Here is a 14,775-nt window from a genome sequence, read left to right on the forward strand (position 1 = left end):
GGGTCCCGCGCTCGCCAGCCTCCCACTCCAGGCTCTTAACCAGCACGCGATACCCTGAGGCCGGCTTGGTGTTTCAAGGGATCTGGGAGTCCCAGGCTAAGAAATGTTGGTCTAGGTCATGTGACCTACGGTGCTCCTCCTGGAATTCATGGGGTTTTGTGAGAATAATCATGCATGTGAAAATAGGTCGCAAGTTACAAAACGGAAACCATTGCTGTTCTTGACCGTTGCGTCTTCTTTACTGCGTGGCCTTCACGTGGCTCCTTTGAGCCACATGCTGCCCAGTGGGGCTGTTCATTCTCGTTCACCGTCCTCGCCCTTGGCCCTGTTTCAGCTCCATCCCTGACTCCGCCAGCCTTCAAATGCAGCTTTGGCGGATATCCCGGCTTGCCTAGACGATGGCCCCGATTGCATCATCAGCAACGCTGTCCTCGCCACCTCAGGATATTCCCAGTGGGCTCCCCTTGGGGTCCTCACTCCCATGCCCACTGCAGCTGAGCACAGAGACTTACACATTTATCCAACCATTTAGTATTGGTCGGATACTGGTGTGGCAGAGAGGGAGGGCACTTAATAACTAGAGCAGGGTGTTCTGCCGGGGTGGGAATGCCTAGCTCAAGGTCTCTGATCACTAAGAAGAATCTGACCTATATTGCAAATGATATTGTATTATTACGGTCTGGGAATGTCAATCTCCACCGAACACACTTTACACCCAGACGGTCCATGGCGTCGTATTCTTTATAGGCAGGACTCTGGAAGGGCATCCTCATGCATTAAGAGGAGCTGGTAGACCCCGCCATTGCCTCCACTTCCCCCAATAGCCCAGGTCCCTGGAGGGGCCCCTCTGAGAGCAGCATCCTGCAGCAAAGTCAGCTCAGGCTGCCCGACAGGCAAACCAATCAAACCATCCCGCGCGTTAACTGGAGCCTAGAATTCCGTGTTGAATTTCTGATGACATTAGCAAAGCACTCAGGCATCTCTCCGTGGAGTTACAACCCTATTATGTACAATTGAGTATACATTACTCCTTATTTTCATGTCATTAGCTTGGATAAGGCTATTTCTAAAGCACTGAAGTATGTTAAGAGTTACTTAGGGGAAGAAAAAGCTGAAGCAGGGAAGCAAAATGCAAAACATGACCAAGTAAAGCTGTTTTTTTAACGATACATTTGCACATCGACCAGGGTAATTAAGCAGATATAAAATGAGACAAATTATTGTTTTATTTATTTCTGTTTTCACTATCGTCTAGTCACTTTGGGTCTGAGTCCACCTGTACAAAATACACATTACAGTGTTCCTATCGATGCTGGTGGTTTGCCTCTGCCTCCTACGATGCACATCTACAGATATTTCCCTACAAGTAAGAACAAGCCTTGCGCCTGATTAGGAAGCAGGCAGAGTCTTTTGCGATCTGTGGAATGCTTTCTTAAAGAATGACAACAGTTGCCCATTACTAAGCTCTTTTGGCATGGGGTTTAAAAACGAAACTATGGGGCTGGATGAGCAGCTGAACCATAGTCATTAAGGTTCAGATCCTGGCTCTTCTGTGCATCATCTGGTCATTTCTTCTGTCTTGACCTTACTTTCCTCTGCAAAATAGGCGAAAACCATGCCTATTGCATGGGGGTGTTTTAAGAATTAAATAAAATAGGGGCGCCTGGGTGGTGCAGTTGGTTAAGCGTCCGGCTTCAGCCAGATCACGATCTCGCGGTCCATGAGTTCGAGCCCCGCGTCAGGCTCTGGGCTGATGGCTCAGAGCCTGGAGCCTGTTTCCGATTCTATGTCTCCCTCTCTCTGCCCCTCCCCTGTTCATGCTCTGTCTCTCTCTGTCCCAAAAATAAATAAACGTTGAAAAAAAATTAAAAAAAAAAAGAATTAAATAAAATAGCGTATATGAAGAGCTCAGCTCAGTGCCTGATAGGCACTTGATTAAAGCTTGTTACTTTTTGTAACAATTCAGGCAACTCGTAACCTTTCCGAGCATCAATTTTCTCATCCACAAAATGGGAATAATAATAATAACTATGTCACAATGATACTAGGAGGACCAAAAGTGGTGCTGGTGGCTGTTGATTGTTGAGCACTGTGGATGGAGATGACAAGGCGAGCTCCTGGAGGGTGGAAGAGTCTAGCCTCGTCTTGAAGAGTGAGAAGGACAGTGGGGCTCGTGGAACAGGAGAGCCAAACATCACGAGGACACTTCGGATGCATCTGCTGTGACACCATCACCAGAGGGCAGAAGACAGTGGAGGGACCAGAGTGCCAACACGAATGAGACAGCAGTGATGTCACCAGAGCAGCGATATGAGCAGTTGACGGAGGACTTGATCCACCTGGCCCTCAGGAGATAGCTGAGGTGCATGAGGACAGGGGAAAGGTCGCATGCTCAGGTGTGAGTTGATGGCAGAAGGCAGGCACTTACAGGAAGCAAAGGGATGGGTCAGCTAGACTCGACATCCTGAAGAGAAATGCAGGACAAGGTGAGGACAACTGTCCCTGTGATTGTCACAGCCTCTCTTCTGCTAGGTCATTCCAGAGCTTCTCATTTGGTGACATGGTGGCCCTTCATCAGTGACCGGCCTGGCCGTGGAGCCATTGGTCCACGGGTCATCCATGTGCCTCTATCCCTTGGGTAGATAAAAAGCTCAAACACAAGAACTATGTCACATGGCTGCCGAGGCATCCGACCAAGGATAACGTGGTGCAGAGGCACTGGCCAGCAGCCCCAGGTGGGGCACCTGTGTATGGTCCAGGAGCCCTGCGTGAGGCGGGGTAGCAGGGAGTGGTGTGGATGGGGGAGGGGGTACAGTGGTTTCCAGGGTGGAATGAAGTTTTGTCCTTCTGTTCTCCAACAATCTGGAATCAACAACTCGGCCCGGGGCAGAACCTCCCAGCCAGGGGCCAAAATAAAAGGTAAGGAATAAGGTCACTGGAGGTTTCCATCCTGAGTCAGACCTTCTGGAAGGTTAGCTACCAAACTGGAAAGTGGGCGGCCACGAGCGTGACTGGTGACATCTCTAGAAGCCCGGGGCACACTTCCCCTGTGGTTTGAGGTCAGTCCCCACACAGGGCAAGTCTGTAGATTTGTGCTGCACGGAGCCCATCACCAGCCTGCTCAGATATGCCACACACTACAAATGAGGACATTGCGTGCTCAGAAAATACCTACGTGAGGGACGTTTTCTGATCCCCTCGTCCTCCCAGCAGACAGATGGCCTTTAAAAGGTATAAGAAGGGGCGCCTGGGTGGCGCAGTCGGTTAAGCGTCCGACTTCAGCCAGGTCACGATCTCGCGGTCCGTGAGTTCGAGCCCCGCGTCGGGCTCTGGGCTGATGGCTCGGAGCCTGGAGCCTGTTTCCGATTCTGTGTCTCCCTCTCTCTCTGCCCCTCCCCCGTTCATGCTCTGTCTCTCTCTGTCCCAAAAATAAATAAACGTTCAAAAAATAAATAAATAAATAAATAAATAAATAAAAAATAAAAGGTATAAGAAGAAAAGAAGACAATATGGGGAAAGAGATCATGTTACATTGACGCAACTTTCCCCCGAAGTTACCTGGTAATTTACCCCGGCAGTTGAGGAACAGTGTCTGTTTATGACTGTCCTCTCAAAACTCCCCCTGGGGGTTGTCAGCATGATTTCAGAGATGAAAACAAGGCTATCCGGCGGGGTCCCCCATCAGCTGTCAGTTGTGTGCCATGCATCGCACACTTTTACATCCTGTAATTAAATCAGTGAGCCTTTCAGACTATCTCTGTTTCTAAATTACATGGAATGAGGATCCTTCCAATCGCTGCTCACACACAATTTGTGCTGTCACCGTCTGACTTGAGGAACGGGAAAGGAGAATAAGTAAAGTCCATCTGGGAATTTCATTCAACCAGACAATGCCGACAGACAGGAGAGGTGGGGAGTATGAACAAATTTTACAAATGGGGACTTTTGCTGTCACAAATCTTGCAAGAAGAAAAAGGTCTGGGATTGGCTCTTTGGAGCTCATAGTTTTAAAGAACGCACTCCTACCTCATTTCCACATGGCAAACGTGTTTTCCTCAGTAACAGCGATTTTTGCATGAATTATTAAGGATCCAGGCCAGAAGATTCTAGGTGATTGCTTCAGTGTTTCAATAGAGATGCAACTTGAGACCAGACCAAGAAGCTTGGAGACAAAAATCAAAGAATAAGAGTGAAGGCCAAAGGCTGAGCTGAAGATGTATGTCCAAAACAGCACACAGCAGAAGACCTTCCAGAGCTGGGGTGCAGGACCAAGTGGTCTGCCGATCGGGACATGGAGGGACAACCGTGGATCAGGACCTGAGCACAGGAGTCAGGAGGTCAGCACCGGTTGGGTTCCATGGGCCTCTGTGCTTTTGTGGACAGGAAATGCCCTTTTAAAGGCACAAGGCACCAAGAAAGAAGGGTCACAGACACCCTACATAGGATGCGGCTGTTTGGAACTATCAGCACCACTCCAAAGAGCAATGAGAAGCTTCAAGATACCAGCCGATGTTTCCTGAGCCCCGACATGTGGCCAACAGCCCACGACTACTTTACAGGTGATCTCCTTCCCCCTCACAACAGCCACTGTCGGGAAATGCAAAACGAGAGGTAAGGAAATAAACGTTTACCAGTGTGCACATGTGTGCATGTACACGTGCATGCACACACACACACACACACACACTCATTCACCACAGTCATTTTGCACTTAGGTTTGTCTTGCATCCATGACCTTGCCCATTTCTCGAAGGATGGGCTTTATATGCCCACATTTGCAGGCTCACTTCCCACCATTAAACCTTTTTTCTTTTTTTTTTTTCCTTCCCAAAATCCACTCCCCAGAGAAAGCCTGTGAAGCCCAGATCAAGAGCACATGAAGACCTACCCACATGAAGACCTGGCCACTGTTTCGGCCAGATAAAACAACTAGAAAGTTCTGTGGATGCTGAAGCGAAGCAGCATGGCGTCGAAACAAAGGGACTCCATCGAGACGGAGCCGTGCCAAAGTACAACAGATAAATCAAATCTTGTTGCCAAAAAAGCATGATGGTGGGTTTCGAATACTACTGATCAATAGAACATATCTGAACAGATGATAAATAGCGCATTGAGGGTGTACAAAATCATGGAAAATCACACGCCTCCATTTTTTTTAATGACTAAGTAAAGAATGTTCTGGAAACGTAACAATAGTGACACAGAGACTGGAGATGAATGGACGCAGACGCACAAAAACAAGATGGCGTTCCCATTACCCTCCCTCCCTCTTCAAAGATGTAGACTGGCGGAACTTCTTTCAACACGAGCGCTTACAGGATGGTGGCTACAACTGTCTAGTTAGCTCATTTCTGTCTTCCACAAGTGCTGATGATGAGCTGCGGTCCGCGGGCACTGTGATGGCTGCTGGGGGTGGCCTGTGACAGGCTCGCAGATAGGCCCTTTCAAGGGCACAGGGTGGACAGAGTGGAAGACCGCACGTCAGCAGGGGAGGCATTAGACCCCGCAGGGACAGTGGTTTGTCAAAGGACATGAAGCACGCCCTCCGTGGCAATAATAACTATTTTGGGGAACAGAGAGAATTTTGACAAAGCTGTAGGTTAAGGTGCCAGAAGGAAAGAAGTGTAAATGAGAAATAAAAAGCAGATTACGGGCGCCTGGTTTGTTCAGTCGGTTGAGCACCTGACTTCAGCTCAGGTCATGATCTCACAGTTCGCAGGTTCGAGCCCCGCGTCAGGCTCTGTGCTGACAGCTCGGAGCCAGGAGCCTGCTTCGGACTCTGTGTCTCCCTCTCTCTCTGCCCCTCCCCTGCTCACGCTCTGTCAATCTCTCTCTCAAAGAACAAACATTTTAAAAAAATTTTTTTAAAAGCAAATTAGAGCAACATATGTGGGTGTGTGCATATGCAGAGGTGTGTGTGTGTGCATGCACAGCAGTATGTGCGTGTTCAGGGGTGTGTGCATGTGCAGGGGTCTGTGCATGTGTGCATGGGTGTGTGCATGTGTGGGGATGTGCTCGGAGGTGTGTGTGTGCGGGTATGTGTGCACATGTGCAGGGGTCTTTGCACGTGTGCAAGGGTGTGTGTGTGCATGGGTGTGTGCAGGGATTGCTCGGGGGGGTGTGCATGTGCAGGTATGTGCACACGTGTGCAGGGGTGTGCACACATGTGCAAGGTTAGATGCATGGGTATGGGCATGCACAGGGATGTGCTCAGAAGTGTGTTTGTGTATGCACGGCAGTATGTTCTTGTGCAGAAGTGTGTGAGCATGTGCAGGAGTATATGCAAGTGCAGGGGTGTGTGCGTGTGCAGGATGTGCTCAGGGATGTGACTGTGTGTGCAGGGGTGTGTGTGTGTGTGTGTGTGTGTGTGTGTGTGTGTGTGTGTAAGAGTGTCATATAAGCCACTAAGAACCTTGGACTTCATTCTGGATACAATGGAGTTTACACAATTAGGGGGTATATATTCCTTTGAGAAACTGATAAAACACTCCAGTCTTTCCCCCAGGGGAAAAAAGAAACTGCATACAGGCATTCTTGCCCAAATTTATATATAATTTAAAGTGGACTACAGTCCTTCTGAGGTCCATCCATGGATGCCCCAGTTTATAAAAACGTGCAATAGATAACATGAGTTCAAAAAAGATTGCAAGAAATCGACATATCTGAAGATGAACATATTTATTAATAATGGGCAAAATTCCATTGTTGATACATACATCTTAATAAATATTATGATATTTTATGTTGTTTCAACATAAAGTGAGACTAATGAATGATCCTGATCATCTGAAGATAAGCTCAAAAAACTCGACTTTTACTAAACTTTCTCCGTGCCACAATTACAGCTGCACGGAAATCATATACCCTGAAATTACAAATTTTCTGTGAATATAAAGCAATGAAAATCCTGTACTGTTCTTATAAAATAATAATTTATCGGTCACTTAAAAATAGGTGTCAGAATACCTCTATCTCGTCATCTAAGGGCCTCTGATGTAGCATATGCCAAGGGCCACACTGTTGCTCATTCTTGGCAGGCCATGAGTTGCCACCATATTGGTTTTACTATACGAATTACCAAAATGGGGGTACAGAGGCAGGTACTTCCCAGGCAAAGGTGCCTGTCTTATTTACAGCTTGAAATTTCAAGAAGAGAACCTCCGAGCACATTTGACGAACAGCATGGCTTGCTGATGTAAATCAAAAGGGCCTGCGGTTCTTTCAACCCATGAGCAATTTTATTGGCATATTCTGAAATGGCCGGTCTTCTCTGCCTCTCCTAGGCAAACTGAAAGCTGGAAGTCGGCATCTAAGAGGTCAGATTTGATGTGAGCCATTCATAACATCACAGGCTATTCGGGGTAGTGAGCCCACAAGGTCAGGGCAGGGTTATCACACGGCCACTGATGAGGACACGCATGGGTCAAGCAGCAGATAAGGACAGAAACCACAAGCCCAGATGTCTCAGGCTCTTTTCCAATCCATTTCCAGAAGGCTTCTGATCATCGCCTGGGGATGCACTAATGTGGCCCACCTCCTCTTGTCTTATTCCATGACCAGGTACATTGTCCCAACGCCTCTCAACATGGCTCTGGCTGCACTGGGTCCCTTGGTAGCCCCTCTAGGTGGCTCCTGAAGGAATCCCACCTTGCACCCTCCCGCCTCCTGAGACTGAAGGACCCTCCATTGGAGATGGTGCTGGAGACACTGGAAGTGAAGATGTCCAGTGACAGGCAAGTCCCAGCACCCAGAGCTAGATCAGGGGGATCCAGGGTAAGCCCAGAACCCTCCCGCAGGGGGACCGTAGAGCCTCATCTCAGGGAAGGCAAATGTGTCCTCAGGGAAAAGGGTAAGATAGGGTTTGGGGGAAGGAAGCACAAACCCAAAGCCAGGGAAATCTGGAAATGAAATTCGAGATGAGATCCAACTTTAGGAGAGAAGGAAGAGGAATTGGTAACTATGTTGTGAAAAGAGCTGAAATATCTGAATCTTGCTCCTGTTGGATCCTTGTTCCAAGGATGCAGGGTCCGTGGAAGGGATGACCCAGACCAGGAAAGGGATCGGGAAGACTAGACATGTTCCCAGCGCGTGGCAGTGTGACAAGAGCCACGGCTTCAGAACCTGTCTGAACTGGGTTAGAATTATGCTGACAGCTGACTGCCCTTCACTGTCTATGTGTGTTTAGACAGATCAGCTCTTGGAGATACAATGTTATCAGCTCCAGAAGAAGATGGCCCATATCTATTCTGTGGTTTTATGAGAATCAGTATAGACAAAGCCCCTGGTACAGTATCGAGAGTGTAATGGTATGTTGTGGTGTCACCGGTATGGTCCAAGGGCTTCCGTGTCCAGGCTTAGCCTGTTTTCCAAATGTTCCTTAAGGCAGTTCCCTCCCAAGGGCACAGTTGTCCGCGACGTCAACCCAGGATCCAGGACTCCTGGGTAGACTCCTGATCACAAATGCCCTACCCCATTGTCCCATAAGTAAACTTGTTCTCCCAGGTTTTCTGATTGCTCAGAAAACAGTTGTTTCATATTCAAAGAGCTCAAGAGAGTCTCAATTTTTTGACTTTGTATAATAGAGTTCACCAGAGCCGCCCCCTTCCCGTGCTGCCAGTGTAGACAATGCAACACCACTGGGGATTGTTTGTATGCATTGATGCAGATGGGAGCTTTTGCCTAGTGATGGGGAAAAGAGAGAGGAGTTTTGGGGGATCTGAGGGGCCGGGAGTAAAGATAAGGTGGTTGGGAGAGACGCTACAGTGTCTGTTTCCCATGGCGGGTCAGGGGGAGAGCCAGTGAAAGACGGAGAACTTTACTAGAAACTTTGTGAGTCTGGACACAGAACAGTTAGAGGTCCCGCTGAGCAGAGAACTGACACTGGGTTGGGGAAGTGATCATTCTCTTGCCTTTGCTAAGAGTCCGGCACCTCCGTCCAGGGGCTTGAGGGGCGACAGCCATATCTGCCCAACAGATTGGACTTCTTCGGATGGGAACCGGAGACTGAGGCAGAAGGCCCCTCCTTCCAACAGTGCCACGGCCAGGCCAGACGGTGTGAGGCAAGCAGGTGAGGGGTCAAGGAACAAGTTCTCTGGCGGCTGGGGCTGGCTCACTTAGCAACGTGTGGTCCACACCGGGGAGTTGTGGCTGTAGGCACAGACCAATGTTGCTGAAAATTCCAGAAACGCTTGTGAGGAGGATGAAGAGGAGGGTTGATGAAGAAACACACGTGATGTTTCATTGCCGCAAAAAGAGTACCTGTTTCCATCCATCAGTCATGGATGCGGGAAAGCTTAGGCATGGTTTGCTCTCAGATTAAACTTGAACTTGAACAGTCACGCTTTCTTACTGCTGGAAGGAGGCTTAAGACAATCCAGTTCAGGATCGTCCATCTGAATCCCCACGGAATGGTGCGTCTCTGAGGGAAATGGAGGCACAAGACGCAGAGACCGGTGCTCCCTGACACCATGCAAACTAAAAATCCCTGTCCCGCCATCTCCAGGAGGCCATGGGGGGGGGGGGGGGACTCGAGCATGTGCGCATTTAATCAATATCTTTCAGAAAGTTTAACAGATTTCTTTTTCTGTGTTCAGAACACATTATTCCTAGGCTGTGAAAAAGCATGAAGAATTTACGTTTAAATATACAATATTCTTGAACAACAACGAAAACCTGCTTCCTCCAGGCTAAGATGTCAGTCTGCTTCCCCCTTTCTGGGTCCCCTGGGCCACCCAGTACCCGCTGCAGATTTAGAGGAAACCCCTCCCTCTCTAGCCCTGGGTAAAGCAGTGAGAGGGTGTCCCAAAGCAGGACAGGTGGCCTGCAGTGAGAGCCACTCACCCATGGCAAGGAAATGATCAACCAAAAATTTAATTGTGAGTTAAGGGTTCGAAAGAGGGTGCAGGAGAAATGGATAAAATCCTAAATCAGCCTAGATTTAAAAATAAGCTAAAGAAAGCTGAGCCCCGACACAAATTGCCTCGTAGGACGATTTTTCCTTCTCTCCCAACTCAGTGGAACACAGTGGCTGTCGGTCCCGTGCAGCCCAACGGCTCTGTCCGCCCCCCCCCCAGCACCCGGCTGACTATAGGACCCCACCCCTTCTGACAGTCCCTCACAGCTCTGCTTCAACGCTCAACTCTTTCTTTACACCTTCAGTCTCCTCCCTCCATCAGCTCCTTTGCCCTGACCCCACACATTTATTCAAACGTCCCAAATCCATTTGCTAATTTTAAAAAAAGGAGCTCAGCCTCCTTTGATTCCAGCTTTATCATCTTGATCATTTTCTGCTTCCTTCCTTCTCATTCTAGAAAGACAGTCTGAAAAGGGAAAAGTCACCAGCACCAAGGGCAGTGAGGTCCTCGCTGAGAGCTGGCAGGAGGGAGAGGAGAGGGGGAGGGGGAGGAGGGGGAGGAGAGGAGGAGGAAGGAGGAGGGGAGGGGGAGGGGGAGGAGGGGGAGGGGGAGGAAGGGGGAGGAGAGGAGGGGGGAGGAGAGGAGTGGGGGGAAGGGAGGAGGGGGGAGGAGAGGAGTGGGGGGAGGGGAGGAGGGGGGAGGAGAGGAGTGGGGGGAGGGGAGGAGGGGGAGGAGGGGGAGGAGGGGGAGGAGGGGGAGGAGGGGAGGGGGAGGGGAGAGCAGGGGGAGGGGGAGGGGAGGAAGGGGGAGGAGAGGAGTGGGGGGAGGGGAGGAGAGGAGTGGGGGAGGGGAGGAGGGGGGAGGAGAGGAGGGGGAGGAGGGGGAGGAGGGGGAGGAGGGGGAGGAGGGGGAGGAGGGGAGGGGGAGGGGGAGGGGAGGAAGGGGGAGGGGGAGGGGAGGAAGGGGGAGGAGAGGAGTGGGGGGAGGGGAGGAGAGGAGTGGGGGGAGGGGAGGAGGGGGAGGAGGGGGAAGAGGGGGAGGAGGGGGAGGAGGGGGAGGAGGGGGAAGAGGGGGAGGAGGGGGAGGAGGAGGCCCCTGGGGCCAGCGTGTGCAGAGGATGGGCTGCCTGCCTTGTGAGCGTCTCAGCCTGGGGACGGCATCCTAGGTGACTGAGACCCACCCCACGGCTCTCCAGGGCTGGTCCCCACGTGGGCGGCCCAGCCTGTGCATGGGACCAGGCAGAGCCCAGGAGGGAGGGCACTCTTGTGCTCCCGAGCATCCTTCCTGAGCTGGTGCACTCCTTCTCTACCCCTGTCCACGGACCGATTTGCAAAGGCCTTTCAGGCGCCTCCCTCCACGAGGCCGGTGCAGATGGTCCCACAAGCCTGGTGCCCCGGGACAGAGTGCGGGGCTGGCCTGCCCCAGGCCGCAGCAGCGGAGGCCTCCCTTGGCCCCTGTGGGACGTGGATGGCTGGCAGGAGATGGGGCCTGAGAGGGGGGACGGGGAGGGGACCGGCACGAGGCAGTGAAGGGCGTTTGCGAAAGTGGGGACCCCCGGTGGGCTCCCTCCCGTGTTCTTTGTCACACCTACCGCCCTCTCGGGGTTCCGCGACTCCACACCTGGCAGGGCCACTCTCCCCCTCGTTCAGGCTAGTATTTCATTACAGCCTAATCTTCTCAAAGCCCTGGGTTAAGCTGACTCTGACGGAAAAAGAAAAGGTTAATAAGCACAGACATGATAATTGCTCATCTATATCTCCGCACACTCGCTAAGTCGTGCTCGGCAGCCAAAGATGAGACAGCCCGGCTGCGGCTGCGAGCAGGGGTGGGGGTGGGGGGGGAGGGTGTCCACAGGATCCCGGGAGAGTCTCTGTACGGTTTGAAAATGGGATGCAAATGATAAGATCCTTAAAAACAAAAAACAGGAAGAAGCCGCACACGAGCCGATGAACAGGAGCCACGTGTAAAGACAGGATCCAAGATCTTGAAATGAACAACAGCCACAAAAAAGAAAGAACAGTGAATCTTTAGGAATCGATAAATCCGAAGCAGACCATGGGAGAGCTGGGTGGCCATTCGGTTGGTCCGGACTCGAAAGGAAAGAAAGACAACGATGGAAGGAAAGGGCTTGAGAACCGCCCAGATGGGCCGGAGGCCGAGGCAACAGGCCAGACAAAGCCAACTTGACCAAGAAGCCAAGAGGGCCGTGACCACCGCGCCCCCAGCCACGCGTCACTTGTGCCCAAACACGGGACACCTCCTCGTCCCGCTCGGTTTACCTACGACGCCGTGTCGGGCAGTGTAACGAATGGGGATTTCTTAGCCACGGGACGCCCTCTTTTCCCCAGCGACACTTCCGCGTAAGGCAAGCCTAATTAACTCAGAATCCATTTGCCCGCTCCCTTGTGTTATGAATTAATGAGATTTTCACGCAGTCTATCCGGGTAACAGCTTCACGTCCCTTCATTTCCTGAGATGCTCAGAGCCAAAGGGGCTCCGGGCCTATCCTCCCGTCACCACTGCCTTTGATGGGTGAGCTCCCCACGTTCTGGGAGCTGAGGGCAGAGGACCGGGGAGGCTGCCGGTCACAATATTTCCGCAGGTCATGGAGCCACTCTCCGAGCCCTCGTCGCACGGCTGGTGTCTCTGGGTGAGGCTTTCCCCACACCCCTCGGGAGAGCAGGGAGAGCAGGCGTGCCCGGGTGGCGAGCACGGGCCTGGTCCAGCCACGAGTGTTCACACGGGGCGTGCGGGACCCACACAGAGACCCCATGCACCCCCCGTCCTCCCGCCTGCATGGGGACACGACCTTCCCCACTGCCAACAGGCCGGTCCCCGGCCCCAGAGGCAGAGCAAGTCCAAGGATCCCCTAGGAACAGTCAGCGATGCGCGGGAAAATGATTCCTTATCTCTGCGTGGGTGAGCGCAGCAGAAGGGGGGAAATGCCCAGTGGGGACCGCCTTCAACTTACTTACCTCCACCCACGTGCTCTCAGGGCCCCCCCCCCCCACCACATCCATCTTCTGGACTGGCTTTCTCCTTCTTCCTGACTTCTCGTACAAGAAATAAGGCGTGTTCCTTTCTGGTGTGTGTCCTAACTCCCCCGGGGAAAAGTTTTCCTGATCCTTCCTGAGGAGCTTCCTCTTCTCCTGTTGCACATTAGTCCCCCCTTCCAATGTTCCCGGTGTATCTTCGCCTGTCTCCGAGCTAGACCGTGAGCGACTGGCGGCCGGGCTTACCTCTTTTCATCTTGGGTCCCCATCGTGGGTCTCAGCATATGGAGGCACAAATACAGAGCACTGGACAGTCGTGGACCAGGAAACCGACGCAGACTGCTCGAGACCGCAGAGTTGGGGACCAGCTGGGGTCGGGGCAGTCACCAGCAGGTGGGGACACAAGGTGGTCATCTGTGAGATGTCCTGTGCTCCCGCCGAGGGTTGGGGCTCCGCTCCGTTACCGAATGCAGACCACCAGGACTGCTGTGCTCACGCACTCCTTCAAGAGTCCCTGAGCCCTTCTGAGAAGCAGGCTGGGGCCAGGTGCTGGGGCAGGGGGAGGCGGGGAGCTCAGGATCCAGGGAAAGAGGCAGATTCCAGAACAGAGTGTGAGGGCTCAGAGAGAGGTCAGCAGAGCCTGTTCTGGGGGCAAAGAAGAGAGACTCCAAATCCTGCCTGCAGGACACAGGGAGGCTCCCTGCAGGAGAAGGTCATAGGCACACAGAGAAACCGGCCATGTCAGTGCAGGGCAAGGACAGGAGGGGTGCAGCCAGAGGAAGGCACACTCACAGAGGCGCGAGGGTCTTATACCGTGGAAGGCCAGTGCAGGGTAAAAGGCCTTCATCAGGGAAGACCATACATGCCAACTTTCACTCAGCACCTGTAGAGAGGTGTGTGCGTGTGTGTGCGTGCGTGTGTGCGCGTGAACCACATGCAGTGATGTGTTGGTAAATGTTTAACAACTGGCGGGGGGTGGGATGCTCCGTCGTCCGTCAAATCCGCCAGTTCCTACGTAGTCTACCCTCAGTCAAGGGCTGGGGAGAGAGGAGCCCCAGGAGATAGGTGCATCCGGAGAGAGGGAGGCGTACAGCCGGGCTGAGCGCCGCTGTGCACGCACGCAGGCACCTTTCAGGGTTCTTTCTTAAGGGTACGTCCTCACATAGGACTTCCCAGTTTTCTTCAAGGGTCAGCGGATTGTTTCTGCACTACACTGCACTGTTTTCACCTCCCTGTGTTTGGACCTCAAAAGACGCTTGTGAAGCGATCACCGTGCAGGATGCTTTTCATTTTGGCCATTTCCTCTCTCCTTTGCAGTCATTTTTCCTACACCAGATTCAGCTTCTGTTGGAGCTATTCCCCTGTGTTCCGCCCAGAGTATTCAACGTAGCTTTTAGAGAAAGAGCGGGGGGGCGGCGGGGGGGGGGGTTTGTTTACACAGGCGGACTGAATATCTTTCCCTCCTCAAGTCCCATGAAAATGACAGTAAAGAGATAAAAGGCAAAAACTCAAAGGACGAAGAGGACGGGAGAAGACGCCGGGCAGAGAGGTCAGGGGAGTTCAGCGCTGGAGAGCACCCCAGTGGCCCGGACTCAGCAGACCAGAGAAACCCGGGCCCCAAGAATGCTGCACCCATACAGGCGGGACTCGGCTGGGCAGAGGCCGGTGGACTGGAAAACACAGTGGATGCTGGAAGGCGGGGTTGGGGCTCTAAAAGCAGGCAGGGTGGTGGAAATTTACAGAAGCAATTGGGGAGCTACCCTCGCAAAAGACCTGGGGTCAGCTTGGAGATGTGGGAGCAAAGGACCTTGATCCAGGACACCAGCTGTCACAGCCGGACCCCAAGACCTGACCTTTACAGCTCACCTGCTTGTAGTCACCAGCCTTTGTCCCACATTTGTCCCTCAGCTCTTCTTTCCAGCTCGTCT

This window comes from Puma concolor, chromosome A3 (genome assembly GCF_028749965.1).
Source record: "Puma concolor isolate L17-30 chromosome A3, mPumCon1.1.hap2, whole genome shotgun sequence".
In the NCBI taxonomy this organism is placed as follows: Eukaryota; Metazoa; Chordata; class Mammalia; order Carnivora; family Felidae; genus Puma; species Puma concolor.